Raw genomic sequence first — 20,782 nt, 5'->3', positions numbered from 1 at the left:
ATTCTCAATACTCTTCTCCAGCACCACAGCTCAAAGGCATCAATTCTCCTTCTATCCTCCTTGGTCATTGTCCAACTCTCTGATAGTTCAACATAAAGACAGTAAGTTGGAGTTTCACTGCTGAAAATCCTAACAACTGTCTGAGCCTTTAGTGAGTCATTTTCTTATTATTAGTAGAGGCTCTTTTCTTGATGTTGATGACTGCTGACTGATCAGAGTGGCAATTGCTCGAGGCTAAGATCTCTTTGCCTCTCCCTCCCATGTTGCTGTCAAGTCAGAGCTGAGTCAGTGCGCCTCCATGGGGTTTCTGAGGCTCTAAAGTGCACAGGGGATTGCCCATCTTTCTTCTGAGGAGCCATTGGTAGATTCAAACCATTAGAAAGGCACAATCTTTAGTTTAGTAGCGTAACACACTTTGGGCTGCACCACCAGAGCTTCCCGAATGCTAAGGTAGTTGTGGTAATTTCTCAAAATAGGGCAAGAGTGAAGTTTTGACTGACTCCTCTTTTCACTTGAAAAATTGGACGTCATTGTAGATTTATTAACTGGCCTGCTTTCAATAGAGAGCTCTAGTGGCCTAGTGGGTAAGAAGTTGCACTGCCAACCCAAAGGCAAATGGTTCTAATCCACCAGCTGCTCCAAAGGCAAAAGATGGGCAATTTTCTCTTATGTCATTTATAGTCTCTAAAAACCCATGGAGGTAAATCAACTGCGTAACAATTACAACAATAACATGTTCACTGACCAATGATCACTACAACAGATGTAATAATAATGACCAAGTTAACAAAATATTATAAGAAGTACTAAAATGGGACACAGAGACACAAAGTGAGCATGTCCAGTTGGAAGAAAATAAGTCCTGATGAACGTGCTCTACAGAGGACTAGCCCAAATTTTAATTTGTAAAAAGCACAATATCTTTGGACTGTAAGATGAAACACAATAATATAAAGTATTTGTATGTGTCTTTGTGTCTGTCTATCATTATTTGTGTTATGACAGATGATCTAAGGAGAAAAAGACTTAATTTTTGTGAAAACCTGCATTCACTGTGTTATGGGCAAAAAGAAATATATGATTCTTCCTGCAGTACATTAAAACAACTTTGTATTTAAAAAAAAAAAGAATGTCACAGGATTAGGCCATGTAATAAATGTGGCCAGCACCAACACTTTCCTTACAAAACAAGTGCTGCATTTGTTTTATCAAACAGCCAAATGAATTCAGCAAAAGTTTAGCATGTATGTGCTTTACTATGTAGCTCATGGCAGACTTCACTAGTCAGTCTTGACAGTTTTTCCTCTTAAATTTGCATGCAATAATCATAGTCATCTTTGACCGAATTCTCCAGCCTCACCTCTAATCAATGTGCAGAGACCATCGAGATGAAATTGGTTTGCAATCACTGCTGTGCGCACGGGCTCATTGGAATGTAGATTCTTGTGGAAACCCAGTTGGCTGTTTTGCATCTCAGTGTTTACACTAATACTCCAACATGCTAGTCACTCAGTGAACATTTTTGTTAAATTAATAGATGAATCATTTTAGGCAAAACACTTTCCAAGCAAATCCAAATATTCTCCACAGTCACCATATAATTTCAATAAAGAATTCATTGAGTGTCTATTGAAAACCATTTTAACTCCGTAGTCACTAGTTCTGAGATTGAGGGACAGCTTTGCTTTTGATGTTACGTAGATATTGAGGGTTTGTTAGAGCCGAAGTTGGGGGGTTTTTACTATTATACTTTTTTTGTGTGATTACACAGTTCTATTGCTCTTGACAATGGAAATTGCAACAGAAGCATTAATAGGAAATGGCTGTGTTTTCACATACCTCCTGCATCATCAGTGTGATTAGTATCCTCTCGTCATTCCTCCTGATTTTGCAATTTGACTTTAGATCAAACTTGACAGTAGGTATGACTTTGACTAAATTGAACTGGATGGTAAAACTTACAGCCCCTTTTTCTAAGGTCAACATCTTTTTTTTATTGCTTGTGAATGTTGTTCTGTGAAATGTGTTTTAAGACGGGCTTGAGCTAGGGGCAGGCATGATCCCTCTTCCCCTCCCTTTTCTGTCACTGAAGCTTTGTGCTGACACAGATGAGGAACAAATCGGGAATTATGGCAACTTGATTTGAATTGCTTGGAAATTGCTGTTCAAGTAAAAATTCAGTAAAGTGGAGATAAGAACAGGGAAGAAGTGAAAATCATTTCTTCTGGACATCAGGTAACAGTTTAGGTATGTGAGAGAGCGAAGGACAGTCTGATTTTCCTTACAAAGACTTTAAGTTACACATGACCATTCATTCCCAGACTTCTTACCTTGTTCATCAATCTTATTTGGAAGCTGGCAATGTCCAAACGTTTGTTTTGAAATTGTCTCTCACAATTACATAAGCCTTGCAAAGCAGAGAGGCGGTCTTAACCCTCCAGTTATCTACAGGTAAGCATTGTGGCTATTGTCTTTCAACTGCAAAATAAATAAATGATCCCCAGATGACAGTGTCCCCAGTCATGTGACCACGTGGCTATTAAGTGGCAAAGCTGTGACTCAAACCACACTCCTCCAAGCCCACATCTAATGCACTTTCCAATAAACCAATTTCTGCTTGAACCATTTCTGCCTGAAATCACAAAACTGTGACACTCTTTAAAAAGAAGAGGAATGGGAGGGGCAAGTAGGAAGAGTGGGCAGCAAGAATCCTGGAAGGAGAGCTTTCCTTGATGTTCCAAATTAATGCAAAAATGGCTAGCCTGGGTAAGGAGGGATTTCTCCAGTGTCGGCTGGGTTCACCACTCAAGGAATGCTGTGTGAAGGGTTTGTGGTTAGGGTAGAAGCCGGTCTCCCTCACAGCTGGGCTCCATTTGCCACTCCCAGCCTTCCCTGCAATAGCCCTCTAATAACTTGGTGACACTAACTATTTAACCAGACATGCATAGTAATCATTAGATTACTTATGCCTTCCATAACTGAATTCAATCCAAAGATCTTCACCATTCTCTGTCTTCCTAGTAATTAATCTATAAAATCATGCGAGTGAAAGTGCTTGGAATCTCCAACAATGTGTCATTGGTTTGTATTCTTTGACAGTAGCACCCACCACGTTGATAGAGATGAACTCCAGTCCCACAGACAGCACCTCTGGAGTTTCCAGAAATTGGGATTTCTAAATGACAGTCAGTTTCATATTTCAGAAATCTCTCTTGGCTATGAAAAGTCTGACAGTCTCAAAGGCCAATTTTCATTCCCTGATGGAAAACCTCTTTATAAGTATTTTGAAGAACTTACCACTCTCAATTTGAAATTGAGCCTCAAGAGGCAAAACCCTGGGAGTGAGGAAAAGGTTTACTTTGGGCATGAATAACCTGCTTGTCCATGGCAAGGTGGAATGTGTATAGCTCTGTAAAAATCAACCAGGCTCAAATATTCCCAGATAATGGAGTGAGGAATCCTGGGATCCAGCACTCTGACCTGGAGAGTGTCTAAACCCATGAGTGTGAAGACACAGGCATCACCTTATTCGGCTCAAGTTCAGCTGATTTTAAACAGGATAGCAGCACTGATTAAAATATATGCTTCCAGGCGGTAATGACACAAGGTCTGGATAATCCGGACAGAAACTAAAAGGACCTGGGTACTTGTATTAACTGAAAATCAATCCTTTTGTGTGATTCAATTAAAAACATCAATAAAAATCTTATTTCAAAAGTCACAAGTAAAGTATATACCAGTACAGCGCGCACCACAGACAGGAACGTGCTCAGCCCCTCTAAGTCGTCGCCTGTTTTAATAAGTATTCAGAAATTATACTCAGACTTCAAAAGAAATTGTCAGGAATTGTTAGCAGGTTTATTAATGTTTTATGTTTTATTAAAAGTTTGGGTGTACATTTCACAATGAGCAACATCAAAAATCAGACATTCTGCCTGTAATTTTGCTTCCTCCTGTCTTTTCTGCCTTTGGGATTCAGTCTTTTCCTTTCATCAGCTGCCATTTTCAGCAGCATGCAGTAATTTCATGGCTCATTGCAAGCGCTGAAAACCTTTGAAACCACAAATGCTAACCTACCTGGCCTGCAGCCATTTAGGAAGAGATTAATTTAGCAAACAGAAGCAAAACACTTTCTACTTCTAGCCTGTGCATAATTTCACTTCTATCTATATTTATTTTACAGTGAGCAGCGTAATGACAATTTCAGTAATTGCAACTCTATAAAAATTTGCCTACCTAGCTTATCTCACTATCACAAGACTGTGAGTCAGTCAGATTAGACGGAGTACAGCATGTGAAACGGCACTGGTTGCCTTCCAAAAATATGGGCCTTCTATAAAAGCTCAAGTGATGCTCCGCACTTGTTTGTGTTCTTATCTATTGGGCAATGCTCTCTTCCCGATGTTTTGATTGGGATGTGTGCGTTCCTCTTTAATTCATGGTGATTTATGGGGGCATTCGTCTTACAAACAGACCAATGTATAGGGAAGGCTCGAAGCGCCAGCCCATTTCTGCAGACTTTGTTATAAATGGTTGTTCTGTGGCTGTCGAGCAATTTGAACAGGAGAGAAAGTCCATCTGGGGCAAATTTAAGCTATCATGCTTGGAAAGATTTCAAAGACTAAATTAGCCCACAAACTGTTAGCTAAAAATAAAAGTTTTATTGTTTGTAGCCTAACTTAAAAATCCAAGTATTGAAACTAACACCAATTATGTCTACTGTATGTGCATATGTATAATTTTCCCTAAGGGATCCTTTCTTGCTTTTTTTTATTCATATTTGTATTTCTTAAACATACACACACATACTCACACAGAGATTGTTTGGAAGATAACGAACCCTGGGAGAAATAATGACTCAAGCAAGAGAGTATTTACTACTTAAGAGAAAACGTAAAGTTTAGACCAGTCAATGCATCAGACAAAATCATTTCCACTACTTAACTAGTAAAATGTATGAAGAAATTAAAGGCAAAGTGGGGGAGAGCAGTGTGTGTGTGAAGAATTTAGTGTGAAGTGTTGACATCAAGCCCTGCCCCTGGGCTTATCATTGAGGGATATTATATATATATATATATATATATACAAAATATAAAGGCTAGAACAAGAATGTCACATTGCTAAGTGATTCTTTTCTTAGATCAGCTACCAGGGGGGCCTCTTTGAATAAGTGACTACACTGTTTGTTGTGTAAAGAGTGAATCTGAAAATGAGAATCTGGAGGTGAGGGTTGACTATTACGGCTTGGTTTTTCCTCAGGAAGAGAGGGACTTGGTAGTCAGTGAATGACCTTGCAGTGTGGGATGGCTTCTCCATTCCTCTGATAAAGGATCATTGCTCACCATCCCAGGTTGCAAAAACACGGCTGCCAGTACACCAGGATGGTATAATAAAAAGGAGAGAAGGGAGGCGAGCCAAGCATTATGCACAAGGCTTTTCTGTTTGGGTGCTGCGTCTTTTCCCTTTTTTACATTCTTGTGCCCAAGTAATAGCAGCTGAGCATAATTCTCAACTTGCTTAACTCAGATTTGAATATTCTGCAGCCTAGAAAGGAAATTCGGTGGCATTAAACTGGTTTATGCACTGTTTTTTATATTAGCTAATTCATTTAAGCATACAGATACACAGACGGCCGTGGGATGACTGGCCAATCCCCACAGATGTACACCTCCAATCTGGCACCCCATAACATTCATAAAATATGTCAACACAGCCTGGACTTTTTCCACGGTTTATGTTATACTATTGGTGTTCATAGCATACTGGCAAAATATTTCATGTTGAAATTTGTGATAGTAAAAAAGAAAAAGGGAATTCTCTCTCTGTTTTGAGGCCATTTGCAGAAGTATTCCATCAACATCCTTCACATATAATAAGTATGTAAATCAACACAAGTAGAACAGGAAAAACATATTCATGTGCTTGGGTGTTGTATAATAAGTAGCTGTTCATTTCTTTAAACAATTGATTATAGTTATACTGACTTAATGATCAGTTTTAAAATGGCATACATTTTTCCAGTACTGCCCAAAGAATCACAAAATTCTTGTGTGATAGGGTCAAAGCAATACAGGCATATATTTGTGATAATTATATGTTATTCTACAGAGACATCAATAGAATGCAAATATTAACTTTGATAAAGACAGTACTATGTGGTTACTAAGGGTAAAAAGTTTATGCACAGACAGAATAGTCACTTCTTATTTGGGGAAATAGGTTAGTGAGCATATGGTTGGTGTGTGTGTGTGTGTGTGTGTGTGTGTGTGTGTGTGTGTTTCAATAACCATACTCTTGACCCATTCTTGCTGGGCACTGCAACCACCTGATTCCCCCATCCAATTTTCAGGGGCTACCTTTGGTCAGTCCTTCAAGACGGCCAATGAGAAAAAATACCGGGGAACTTCAGGTCTTAAGACATTCTACCTGATGTCTTTTTATCCTTTTATCCTCAGACTTTTGAAAGTTACAATGCCTCAAGGATCATTTCCATTAAATATTAGGTGGCTTATGAGAGGAAAATGAAAGAAGTTATGTAGAATAGTAAAGGAACACTGGTGCTACAATGGCTGAATGCTGCTTGGATGCTAAATGAACAGTTAATAGTTGAAAACCACCACCATCTCTTGTGGGAACTGATTTGACGGTACACACAAATAATAAAAAATAAAATAAAAGAAAAAGAAAAGACCTGGACATTTGTTTTGCATTATTACAGCCGGATAAACCCTTTGGGACCGTCTACTCTTATTCAGGTAAATGTGAGCCTGCATCGTTGCTGTAGCCCTCAACAACAATGCTGAGAAATAGAAAGACGTAGGACCCTGGAATCTATCAATGGAACAACCCTTTCCCTAGGTTTACCTTGTTGATTATGTAATTTTACGCAAATATCTTCTTACTCCTAATCATTATTGTGTCCTTTGGAAAATGGAAATGTCAACAAATGGTATGTAATTTTGAGCAAATATCTATTATTCTGATTATGATTTTGATCTTTGTAAATTGAAATGGTAACAAATTATATAAAATTTTACAGCATTATTACTATTTTATGTTGGTGGTGGTTACTGTCGAGTTAATGAGGACTCAAAGCAACCAAAGAAAGTTGAGTGGCCTCATATTTAAGGAGTGGCATTGCTCACTGGTTCAAATCCACCAACCATTCTTCAGGAGAAAGATGAGCAATCTCCTGTGTGATGCGCTTTCTCTGAAAAATCTGCTGGAGGGTCAGCTGTGGGTCCATTCTGACTCAATAGTGCTTACCAAATAACAACAAACAACACAGCAACCCTTTGAAAAACAGATCTAAAGCTTACTCTATCCTGAGCCATCCTCACAATCTGTTATGCTTGAATCCATTGGTGTAGTCACTGTGTCAATCCATCTTATTGAGGGTCTTCCTCTCTTTCTGAAACTACACCTTTCCCAGTGTGATGTCCTTTTCCAAGGAAAGAACACTGCTAACAACGTGCCCAAGTGAGGTGAGGTTTCACCACCCTTATCTGTAAGGAGCACCCTGGTTGACTTGAAGGGAAAAGAGCCCAGAGATATAAAGCTATTAGTCTGTCTTCACACAGCCAGGGCACTACTAACCTCTGCTTTGAATCACACAGCCAGGGCACTACTAACCTCTGCTTTGAAACAAGGCAGCTTGACTGCAATCTGTACTGGTAACTGCATCTTAGTATGGGCTATTTCTCCTTTGTGATTGCTGAAAAGATAAACAAAGTCTTACCAGCCATTCCCTGCTTTAGATCTTCAGTACTCTTCAGTACTTTAGTTTTATGTTAGTTTCTTAATCTAATTATTTTCCTCACTTAAAATTGCACTCAGGGATCACCTGAGAACTTTCATTGTAACTATTGAGTTCTTGCTGACATTTTAGATGCCTGCTCTCTACCTGCCTTGGTGATGGTTATCATGAAAGCTGGCAAAAGGACTTAGATGGCTTTTCACTACTGTTGATCACAGTGAGTTCCAAATGGAAACAGTGAGTGAATGACACTTTGTGGTATCAAACATAGATAATGCTAACTAAAAATATATGCACTGATAACATGGACTAACAAAAGAACAAGCATATCTATCTTGGTGGAAATGCAAGCAGGGTGCTATTTAGAAGCAAGAATAGTAAAAGTCTCCTATATCTTGGGCATGTTGTTAGAAGGGGCTAGTTGTTGGAAAAAGAAATTATAGTTAGCAAAGTAGTGGGTTCACAGCAAAGAGAAAAATCTTCAGTGGGACGGAGCCACGCAGTGACTTGTCACAGCGGGTTTTGAGCTTAACAGGATGGCAAAAAAATGTTTCCATCTGTTGTTCATAGGATATCTACTTGTTGTAATGAACGTGACAACATATAACAACAATGGTGTGGTGGTGGTGGTGTTAGGTGCCGTCAACTCATAGCAACCCTATGTACAACAGCCCTAAACCCTGCTCTGTCCTGTGCCAATCACACTGCCTCCTACACACCCATCCCAATTACCCCAGTCACTGAATCGATCCACCTCATAAAATGTCTTCCCCTCCTGCACTGTCCCTTCACTCTACCAAGCATGATGTCCCTTTCCAAGGACTGGTGCCTCCATGTAACATGTCCAAAGTATGTCAGACGGAGCCTCAGAATCCTTGCCTCCAAGGAGCAGCCTGATTTCACCCTCTCCAGAATGAATCTGATTTCTTAGCAGTCGATGGTACACTCAACACTCTTCTTCAGCACCACAGCTCAAAGGCATCAAAGGCATCAATTCTCCTTTTATCTTCTCTAGTCATTGTCCAACTCTCTGATGCATAACAAGTGATTGCAAAGACCATGGCCTGTATCAGATGCACCTTAGTCTCCAGAGTGATGCCATTGCTCTTCAGTACTTTGGAGAGGTCCCTAACAGCAGACTTTCCCATGGCAATACGTCTTTTAATTTCCTGGCTGCTGGTACCAAGAGTGTTGACTGTGGAGCCAAGCAAACTAAAGCTGTGAACAATCTCAATCTCTTCACCATCCATCCTGATGCTGCCAATTGGCCCAGTGATGAGAATCTTTGTCTTCTTGACATTGAGCCTCAATCCACATTGAAGGCTGCAGTCCTTTACACTCTGCAGCAAGCATTTCAGGTCCTCCTCAGTTTCAGCAAGCAGGGTTATGTCATCTGTATAACGTGGATTGTTGATAGATCTTTCACCAATCCTGACACCACACTTCTCCTCATAGAGTCCAGCCTCCCAGATAGTCTGCTCTACATACAGGTTAAAAAGGTATGGAGACAGGACACATCCCTGGCGTACGCCCTTCCCTATTTTGAACCATGCAGTGTGGTTTAGTCTTAATTTATCCTCATATCCCTGGGTGGCACAAATGATTAATATGCTGTGCTGGGTTTAACTGGTTCAAGTCAACACCGAAGTGCCACAAAATAAAGACTTGGTGACCTATTTCTGAAAAACAATCCATTGAAAACACCATGGTGCACAGTCTGGCTTTGGTACTTTTATAGTCAAAAGATTCAAACTCATGGACATCCTCCGGCAGGTTTTCAGAGGCTGTAAATCTCATGGGAGAAAATTGCCCATCTTTCTCCTGAAGAGTAGTTCGTAGATTGAAACTGCAAATCTTTGAGTTGGTAGTTATCCACCAGGTCACCAGAGTGCCCCGGTACTTTTAGAGAGTCTCTTAAATAGGAGAATGACATTATGATATTTTTACGTCATTACAAGTATTTGCTTTGTTCTAATCCAGCCAGTGTAGACACTCCATTTTCTTTTCAGTATCTTTCCCATTTTTTTGTGTGTGTAAAATCTCTAGTACGTTTTGACTTCCTTCATGTATTTCTTCTGGTCAGATCTTCCACAAGACATAAGTGTTTCTGTAATTACAGTTTTATAAACCAGTGCCTGCTCTGGTGAGTTTATATCCTAAACAATGACTAAAGGAATGTTGCCATTGCAATGGATTTTTCCACTCCTTTAAAACAAAGAATTTCTTCATAATGTTTAGGATACTCTTGCCTCTGGAATGAAAAATGTGAAATGAATTTCTTTTATTCCACTCAAAAGAATTCCAATAGTAGCTCAAAACTGGGAAATAATTTACCTTTCTCTTCTTGGATTAGAAAATGTTATTGATCTTTGCAACTTAAGTCTGAGAAATCTGTTGTGAAAGTTAGAATCCCATGATTCCACTCACTCATTAGCTAAGCACTGAAGGTAAAGGCATGGTAGATGGATGTGGATTTAAGTCTGTACTTTTTTACACATACAGAAGCTTTAGCAGAAGACTATTTTCCCAGATTACTGTTTCATGGAGCAATGGAAGCACAGGGGTTAAGGGGCTTGACTTTAACCAAAAGATAGAAGTTTGAACCTATCAATCAGTCCGCAGGAAAGAGATATGGCAGTTTTCTTCCATAAGTATTTACAACCTTGGAAACCCTACAGGACCGTTGTATTCTGTCCTATACAGTTGCTATGAGGAAAAAGTCAACTTTGTGGAGTAGATGTAGAATTTGGGTTACCATTTCACAAAGGATGTTTGGTAGCCTAGGGGTAAGGAGTTATGCTGCCAATCCAAAGGCATACAGTTCAAATCCATTAACTGCTCTATGGGAGAAGCTATTTCACCATGTTGTAAAAAGATTTTTATGCACACAGGGATTTAATCTTCAAAAGTCTCATTCACCAATTTTATCCTCTTCAGATTGTGCCTTTATGAAGCTGTATTTGGCAGTTCATTTACACCGTAGAAAACCCCCAACAACACAAAATACTCCTTTTCATCCATCTGCATTGGATGAGTGACAATGGTACCAAGCTATTTTGTTTCTGACTTAGTTTATATACTTTTTTAGGTTTTTAATATAGATCCTAATTATTCTTTTCTTAATGAATAAAAGAAGCCTCAAAAACAAGCAAGCAATTAAAAAAAAGTAAAATCAGGTAATGACAACTCCTGACAACCCCACATTTCAGAAAATTGCTCTCCGTTGGGTTTTCAGTATCTGTGGTCCTGACAGGCTCAGGTCTCCAGGCCTTCTTCCACATCATGCTGGGTGGATCAGAATCACACACTTTTTGGTTAGATGTAGAGCATAGCCATTTATGCTGTACACACATCCTGGAACTTAGGTTACTGGACAGGTAACACTATTTCTACTTTAAACAAGTGTCTTCTGTTAAACACAATAATCCAGGCATTAAAAATGAAGACATTTAGTGGCTGTACCTCTTCTCTCTTCCTTACTGTTGCTGTTACATGCCATCGAGTCAGAACTGACTCATAGTTGACCCTTCAGTGGGTCTTCCAAGGCTATAAACTGCACAGGAGGAAGTCTAGTGTTTCTCCTCCAGAGCAGCTAGTAGATTTGAACTGCTGGCCCATGGGATGGCAGCACAATACTTAACCCAGTAGGCCACCAGCACTCTCTCTACTAAGGATGCAACAGAATTATAATGAGAAAAAGTCCCATTTCTGCTTATTACTATCAGATTATCTCATTATTAATGTTTTTATTTGAATTGGATTGGTCAGCCTTAAGTTGGATTGTATTTCTGTCTTCAAATGGGACTATGTTTCTTAATAAAATAAACATTCTATTATTTATAGAATTCGCAAATGTTTTTAACATTTGTCTCCTAAGCATTTTGTAGTAAGTTATTGTGGAAATCATTCCAGTGAATGACTACTGAACATTAGATGCTTTTCATTTTTTTAAATACAAAAGTTGCATGAGTATGCAAATGAGTGGGTTGTAGTTTGTCTATCTGTGTTTCTAGGTATGTCCAACCTTATGTGTGTTACTGGGGATTTTTAATCCACATGTGCAAAAATAACCAGGAAAAATAATGCAGATGTGATTTAATTTTCCAATATGATTATTTAATAATAGCACATCCATCAAGGAAAAGCAGGCTTTGACTTAAAAAAAAAGTTAAAAAAAAAAAGGTTCATTTTAGACTTGAGCGTATTGTCAAGACCAAGTTATAAACTTCTGAAAAACAGGAATTATAATGGAATCGCTGCTACAACCTTAAGTATAACGGTGTGAACGGCACTGCTATTATTTACTATGGTAACATAATAAAAGACAGCGCTGTTTGTGCCATTATCCTCACCGCTCTCCTTTCAGTATAAATCATTATATTTATTATCTGTCTTCTTGTATAGTGGGTCATGAGAAAGGCCAATCGAAAGCTGAGGAAGACCACTTTTCTAAAAGAAATTGGGCTCATTTCTAATTCTTTTTCTTTATCAAATATGAGGGAACAGAGACTTTTTTTGTGAAAAATTGTTTCATGTAAGATTAAAGTGCAGATTATTGGTGAGAAAATGACATTCACTTCTAGACATCTTGTAGATCCCTGCGAGATATTGCCGACTTCCCTCTGATATTTTTACCTTTCTTTCTTGGGGGTTTGTTCCCTGGCGGGTTTTCAGCAGGAGTTGCCAGAGCTTTTATTCTGTTCTGGGGACTCGTATTATTATTTATTTATTGATGACTAAAGCTATGATCTTTGTGGGGGGAAAAAACCCAAAAACCAACCAACTCCTTTTGAGTGAATTTTACTTAAGTGTCAGAAATAAGTGCCTTGTGTGGTTTTTCTTCTACTCCTCCCAAAAGCCCTGCATAATATTCCTGTTGTCTCTTGCTTGAATGATTACCCAGGTAGATTAGCTGAAATATTTAATCATGCTTTATTTATACGTGTTCTAGAAACAAGGGTGATGTACTTTCACTAATAATTGCACTGCACATTGCATTTTAATTCATTCTCACTCATGTCAACAAATGTGACTTTACCCAGAATGACGGGGTCTTTATTTCCAAGTCTCTGAAGGGCAGCCATAAGCCTGTAGCATCTGGATAGTAGGTTTTGAGCATTGAGGTGCATGGATGGGGAATTGAGGGCTGAGGATGAATGGTGGGAGTATTAAAGACAGCTCAAGGATCCATCTTACTCCCAGGGAAAAAAAGAAGAGAGAATATAAAATATAGCTGAAATAACTCCTCCTAGATGGAAGGGGAACATACTTACCCAAAAGGGACCTGGTGGTGGGAGTGAGGTGACAACGTATAAAGGAAATGAGTGTAGTTATTCACAAAAACAAATGTTTATCACTGAGAGAGCACCTTAGACAGCAAATTTTGAGATGCATTTCCCACCTAACGAAAAGGAGGGCTTCTCGCATGGAAATACAGCCTGCTGCCATTTTCGGCCAATTCAGAGTGTTCATAATAAATACAAGGATCTGTAGCGGGATAGTCCATGACACACTGGGCTGCTAACTAAGAAGCCAGCAATTCAACTCTGTCACTATTTGGAGGGAAAAGATAGACCATCTCCAGCCTCAGCTGGCAAATACAGACAGAAATACACAACCAGGAGAGGATAACTTCGATGAATGTGACCTTCTAAAGATTAAGTCTCTGTGTGCATTAAATAGTTTTTCCAATATGGTGAAAAGAAAGCCAACTGACTGGGAAGAACATTTGGCAACAACATCTCAGACTAGGGTCTCATAGCACAGAATTACTACAGGGTTTCTTCAAGAAAAAGTCTGATAACTCACTTACAAAATGGACAAAATGAAGATGTTCAGGGGACCAATAGACAGATGAAGAAATGCTCAAAATCACTGACAATAAGGGAGATGCAAATCAAAACCACAATGAGATATCTGCAGAACTCAGGAACAACCTGTGTTAACACAACCCTACTTGCTGAAACTGAGGAGGACTTGAAGTACTTGCTGCAGAAGATCAAGGACTGTAGCCTACAATGTGAATTAAAGCTCAACATCAAGAAAACAAAGATTCTCACTACTGGGCCAATTGGCAGCATCAGGATGGATGGTGAAGAGTTTGAGACTGTTAACTGTTTTCGTTTGCTTGGCTCCACAGTCAATACTCTTGGTACCAGCAGCCAAGAAATCAAAAGATGAATTGCATTGGAAAAGCCAGGGACTTTTCCAGAGTACTAAAGAGTAACGATGTCAGTCTGGAGACTAAGGTGCACCTGATACAGGCCATAGTCTTTGCAATTGCCTGCTATGTGTGCATCAGAGAGCTAGATAATGACTAGGGATGATAGAAAGAGAATTGATGTCTTTGAGCTGTGGTGCTGGAGAAGAGTGTTGAATATACCATGGACTGCTAGGAGAGTAAACAGGCTCATCCTAGAGAAGGTAAAACCAGCCTGCTCCTTGGAGGCATGGATTCTGAAGCTTCATCTGACATATTTTGGACATATTACAGGGAGGAACTGGTTCTTAGAGAGGACATCATGCATGGTAGGGTGGAGAGACAGCACAGGAGAGGAATACCCTCGATGGGATGGATTGATTCAGTAACTAGGGCAACAGGGTTAGGTGGATCAGAGACAATAAGGTTGGCACAGGATAGAGCAGGGTTTAGGGCTCTTGTACCTAGGGTCTCAAAGAGTTGCAAATGGCTTGACAGCACATAAAAACAACAATGAGGATAATGTAATTATTATTTTTCTTTTTTTTTCTTGTTATGTACCATCAAATTGGATCCAATTTGCACAGGAGGAGATTGCCCCTCCTTCTCCAGTGAAGTATCAGGTGGATCATCTATATCTATGTCTATGTCTATGTCTGTGTGTGTGTGTGTGTATATATATAGACACACACACACACACACACACACACACACACACACACACACACTGGTTTATTTACAAAGCTTGAATGCATTATTTTCCACACCAGAGCTTTCCCATTTCCCTCACACACCCCCCTCCACCCATCAATTGTGTGACCCTGTGATTACCTCCCCATCATTCCCCATCTGCTTCTACCCTCCTTGACTTTGGATCCTCATACTCGTTCTACAACAATGGTTTTAGATAATATTTGTCTTTGTGGGACTGAGTTAGTTCACTCACCATAATGCTCTCCAGTCCCTCCCAAGTTAGGGAGTGATTTACAAAATCATGGAAGCAATGATTTTTTTTTTAAATATTACATAACCTGGGAAGGGTTAGAGAGCATTATTCTGAGTGAACTGACTTAGGTGCATAAGAACAAATACTGTAAAAGACCATTATTGTAAAAAGAGAAGGATAACCATTAATATGTGGACGAATATCCAAAGATGGAAGAGAAGAGGACGGGGGAGTGGAGAGAGCAGAGAGGCAAATCTTGGAGTCACAGAGGTTAGAAGAAGCGGGGGGGGGGGGCGGGGGGGGGAGCAGCCATGTACATGAAATGATACACACAAAAAAACAAAGTTGTGAAAACACACACAGAAGATTCACAGCTTCAGAAACTAGCAGAGGGTCGCTGTGAATCAGAAGTCACTTGATGGGAATGAGTGAGTTCATTCATACGTCATGCCTGTAACTTAGCATGAACCTGCCTGGAAGTCTACACAGTGAACAACAAACATAGGTTTGTAACTGGATATGGAGTCCCCTCCCTCACTAACCCCAGGCACACTCTGCACTCTATTGTTTGCTGACCCCGTCATATAATGCTCTTGCTATCTTTATTGGAATGTAGATTTGGGGTTACTTTTAACATTTAACAAGAGAGCTCTGGTGGTCTACAGGGTAAGGAGTTTTGCTGCCAACCCAAAGGCAGGCAGTTAGAATTCACCAGCTGCTCTGAGGGAGAAAGACTGGCAATCTCCTCCTATACAATTTATAGCCTCTGAAAATCTGCTGAAAGTTCAGCCAAGAGTCGGTTCCAATGCAACAGCAATGAATCATGATCTGTAACAGTGGTTTCCTGCCACACACATTTATTTATGATCCTATAGCTCCGCCCACAACACACATACACATACATGCACACACATGCACTGTGTACCTGACTGAGTTCTCATTCATTTTCAGGTCTTGGCCATCTTTACAGTTTCTTTTCTTTAAGCCTTCCACGATAGCCCATGCATTGATCCTAAGCCTGTATTAAGGATTCCTTCTGTATGTGTCCGTAGGGCACCATGATTATTATCATTATTACTTTATACTGAAGTTGATTTTCAATTATGTTTCTTCCAATGAGACAGGCAACTGTGAAGGGATCTGTTCACTATTATAATCCCAATTTTTGTCTCATTTTCTTGGTATTTTCCTGTAACTTTCAGTATATAGACTCTTCTGCATCTTAAGACACAGTAATATCATTATCAACACACTGAGCATTAACTAGCAAAGGTTTCTGTGAATTTGATGGCCGTATCATATTTGTGCAAGACAGGAGATTTTTCAGTAGTTCTCATGCAGTATCTCATTTCATTTGACAGTGATCCTGGGCAGTAGGTCTTGCTTTATTTTCATTACACAAACGTTGAAACAACATCTCAGAAGTTAAGTATGTTTTTCAAGATCACACAGGCTAGTTGTAACTGATTGAGTTAATATTTATATTCATATCTGTCTGACTATGTACTTTAACCACAAGACTATCACCACCTTTGTGTTGTGGTAATGGTGGTAGTTGTGTGCTGTTGAATTAAGCTAAAAGGAACCCTTTGAACAACAGATCTGAACCTTGTCCTAGGCTGTGACATTGACATCATCTCTGATAAGTTTGAACACATTGTTACCCTCACTGTGTCAATCCATATTGTTGAAGATCTTTCTCTCAGTCCACCTACCCAAGCATGATGTTCTCCTCCAAAGACTGGCCTCTCCTAACATTGTGCCCAAAGTATGTGAGATAAAGTTTCACTATCCTTGCCTCCAAGAAAATGCCCAGATAATCTTTCTCTAAGAGTTAGGAAGCTCTGATGACTGAATGCTAAGGAGTTTAAAACTCAACTCCGCTTTTGACACACCAGAACCTGTGTAGAGTTCAAATCTTTGCCATTAGTGTTGCCAAGCTTGGCCAAATTTGATAAGGGTTCCCATAGCTCCCCTAGGAAAATGGTGTTGAAGTGGGTCCTGCCTACAGGAAAGTTAGCCTCTCTGCTACCTGTTTCTGTTATAGTATTCATTCACTTCCTTTAAGTCACCTCTATTGCCCAATATAAGCTTTTTCTTGCTGAAAACTTTGCATCCACCTGTAGTGATCTCTTTCTTTGAAGACTTAGAGCTTTGAAAATCCTCTTGGTCAGTTTTACTCTGTCCTACAGGGTCTCTATGGATCCAAATTGACTCACTGACAACAAGTTTGGTTTTGGTTTGGTGCAGTGGTGCCCATCACAGTCAGTAGTCTAGGAGCTGATTTCCATCATAATCACTCATGGACCCAATGGGCACATATCTCCAGTTCAGGTGTCAGCAGCCCTTGTAGAAACATACGAAGTCTATATGCTCCATCCTTTTCCCCTAAAGATCAACACTATTGAGATAGATGATAGATGATAGATAGATAGATAGATAGATAGATAGATAGATAGATAGATAATAGATAGAACCAGGATTTTCTTGATTTTATGTTAATTTTATAGTACATTCTATTTTTCCTTAAGTAAAGAAGAATTTCTTAAACTATGTTGTAAATGTTAAGTCAATATTACTACTGATGATGAAATGTTATTATCACTTTGACAAATTTACTTACTTCAGTAAATATGGTAAACATTAGCCATATAACCTGTGTTAATATAAAGCAGGTGCACTGATTAAAAATTGGAGTCTGAAGATCCAGCACTTTATGAATTTATAGATCAGCTGTTTACAGATAACTAGTGACTAAGGATGACCAAAGAAGAATCAATGCCTTTGAGTTGTGGTCCTGGAGAAGAGTATTGAACATACTATATATAAACCACCAAGAGAAGAAATAGGTCTGTCCTGGGGAGGGTGAAACCAGGTTGTTCCTTGGAAGCAAAGATTATGAAGCTCTGTCTCACACTTTGGACATGTTGCCAGAAACCAGTCCTTGGAGAAGGACATCATGCTTGGAAGGGTGGAGGGACAGCACAGGAGAGGAAAACCCCAGATGAGATGGAGTGACCCTGTGACTGTGGCTGTGGGGGCATGTATGTCAGGGACAATGAGGTTGGTCCACAATAGGAGCAGAGTTTGGAGCTATTGTTCATTAGGTCATTACAAGGGGAGTGGAAAAATTAGTGTGATTTACTGAGAGTCATGTAATTTTAAAAAAAAAATTTTGCTTGATAAAATGATGCTTCTAAATGACTTTCAGAAAAACGTGCTACTTTTTGTGTTACTTTTCATTGCAGAGGAAAATGTCTAATGGTTAGTCAGAAGGTATTTTTAAAATGTTGTATTTAATTAGCTGACAGTGTTGTTTATCACTGGCTGGTGCCTAGAACAAAATTGCCAGTCATGTGATGATTCTACATAAATTTCAGAAGTTATATTTTACTAGGAAGGAAGACCTTGTGGAAGAGGGTTAAGAAAATGGTTTTAAAGCTATCTGTTATTATCTGGATGTATGTCAATAGTGTGTGCTTCAGAGGAATTGATGGGAAATGGTTATCAGTAGGCAATGAAACCAAATAGATTGTTTATCACAATATGAGGAATACATTTCTTGGCAAGGTTTTGAAGTGTAGACATTCATCATTGTTGAAGATTTAAATTTGAAAATACAATGTGTTCTTGTATAAAGAGAATTACCAGGTAGAGTATATTGTGTTCATATTAGCCTTTATCACACATTCATGCACAAATGCAATACCTGTGCTATTATTTTAATACATGCTCATTTTCCTGCAATTTACTCTTGCCTTGCTATATTTTTCTTGTCTATAAGGATTTTTTAATGCTACAAACAAATAGGTATATTTGGATGTCTTAACTCCATTTATTTAAAAATCTGTGGTTTAAAAACTAGCATTCATTGACTTATGCTTTTCAAACATTACAACTGCTGTTAATTAGTCAGGTTAAATTATTTTAAGTACAAAAATTACATATTTGCATATTTTTAGTCCATCACTAAGTAATTGCTGTAATTTAATTTTATAAAAACATAAATAAAATTTCAAAGAGGGCAAGCAGACTAGCAGATCTGATTAGGCATCATGCCTTTGGAAAACATACATCTTTTCTATTAGTAGCAGCAATGTCTTTTTAATAATCATTTTCTTTCTTGTTGCAATCAAATTAGAACCAATTCAATTGACCATCCATTGGATTTCTGAGGCTGTACAACCCACGAAAGGAGATTATTTCTCTTTCTCCCTCAGAGCCACTGGTGGATTCGAACTACTAGAGAACTTCACTTATGTATTAGCAGCACCACTCCTTGTGAACTAATGGCTGATTCATGTAAGAAACAGTTATTTGTAAAGCCTATGCAAGGCTTAAATAGATCACTTAAATGTAGATTAGGTTTGGAAAGTAGTTGTGAATTTATTAATTCAAGCCTCTGAGTTCTTTTACTATTAAGGTCAAGTGTCATTAGTAATAACTTACTAGTCATTTAAGGAAGGTGGTTGAGATATTAGTCTAGAAAACACCTGAATAATTGTGAAAAGCAGTAGGTTATTTACTGAATGCCATACTATAACACTGGTAGCAGATCCGCTGCTGGAGTCCAGTTCATGACTGAGAGGTAGAAGCCGTTCAGCTGCCTGGGCGTTATTCATTGTGGAGAGACTAAGGAAGCTCAGGACCTGCTGCCCTTTGTTTCGCACAAGTCTTGAAAACCTTTAGAAATGCTGAGCTTTGTGATCTTTAACTTTGGAAAGTAGAAACGGGTCAAGAATCTTTCATAAGCATACCACTGTGTTCCATATATGTCATCAAGCCCACTCCCTAAGAACAACAGATTGTAATCCCGTGATTCATCCTCGCAATCTCTGTGATGCTCAAATCCATTGTCACAGCCGTGGTGCAAATCCACCTCTTTGAGGGTCTTACTCTCTTATACTTTTCCAACCATGGAATCTCTCCTTGGGAACTGGTCTCTCCAGGTGCCATGCATAATTCTGTGCCTGTCCCTAAGACTTAGAGTGACTGATATGTAGTATATGATATCTACTGAGAAACCAGCCATAAAATGGGAAAACACTGCATCTTTTCTGAAAAAACAGATATTCTGGAAAGTACTTAGTCCTAAAGTACTAGAGAGCAATGAAGTCAGTTTAAAGACTAAGATATGTCTGATTCAGGCCACGGTCTTTCCTCTCACTTGCTATGCATCTGAGAGCTGGACAATGACTAAAGATGACAGAAAAAAAAATATGCCTTTGGGTTTTGGGGCTAGAGAAGAGTATTGAACATACAGCATGGACCACCAAAAGGGCAAGTAGGTCCATCCTGGATTGTGAAGCTCCATCTCACATACTTTGGGCATGTTTCCAGGAGGACCAGTCCTTGGAGAGGGACATAATGCTTGGAAGGGTGGAGGATCAGCACATCAGAGGAAGTCTCTGGATGAGATAGATTGAAGCAATGACTGTGGCAATGGTTAGGTATATCTAGGACAGTGAGATTGGCCAGAATAGGGCAAGGCTCAGAACCATTGTTCATAGAGTCCCTGTGAGTCAATGGCATGCATGTATGTATGTATACACACACACACACACACACACACACACACACACATGCAGAGAGAGAGAGGAGGGGGGAAGAGGGAAGCAGGAAAGGGAGGGAGAGAGGGAGAGGGAGAAGCACGGGGAGAAAGAGGGAGAGAGGATGAAGAGGGGAAAGAAAAAGCAGGAGGCAGGATAAGGAGGGGGAGAAGCAGGGAAATGAGGAGATGGAGAGAGAGAAGCAGGAAATGAAGAAGAAGGAGGGGAGAGGGAGAGAGAGAAGCAGGGAAGAAAGAGATGGAGAGGGAGAAGCTGGGACAGAAGGAAATGGAGGAGGAGAGGAAGGGGGAGAAAGGAGAAGGAGAGGGAGG

Source organism: Elephantulus edwardii, unplaced genomic scaffold (assembly GCF_000299155.1).
Source record: "Elephantulus edwardii isolate Elephantulus edwardi_28Jun2011 unplaced genomic scaffold, EleEdw1.0 scaffold00202, whole genome shotgun sequence".
In the NCBI taxonomy this organism is placed as follows: Eukaryota; Metazoa; Chordata; class Mammalia; order Macroscelidea; family Macroscelididae; genus Elephantulus; species Elephantulus edwardii.
Note: the sequence above shows the minus strand (reverse complement) of the source record.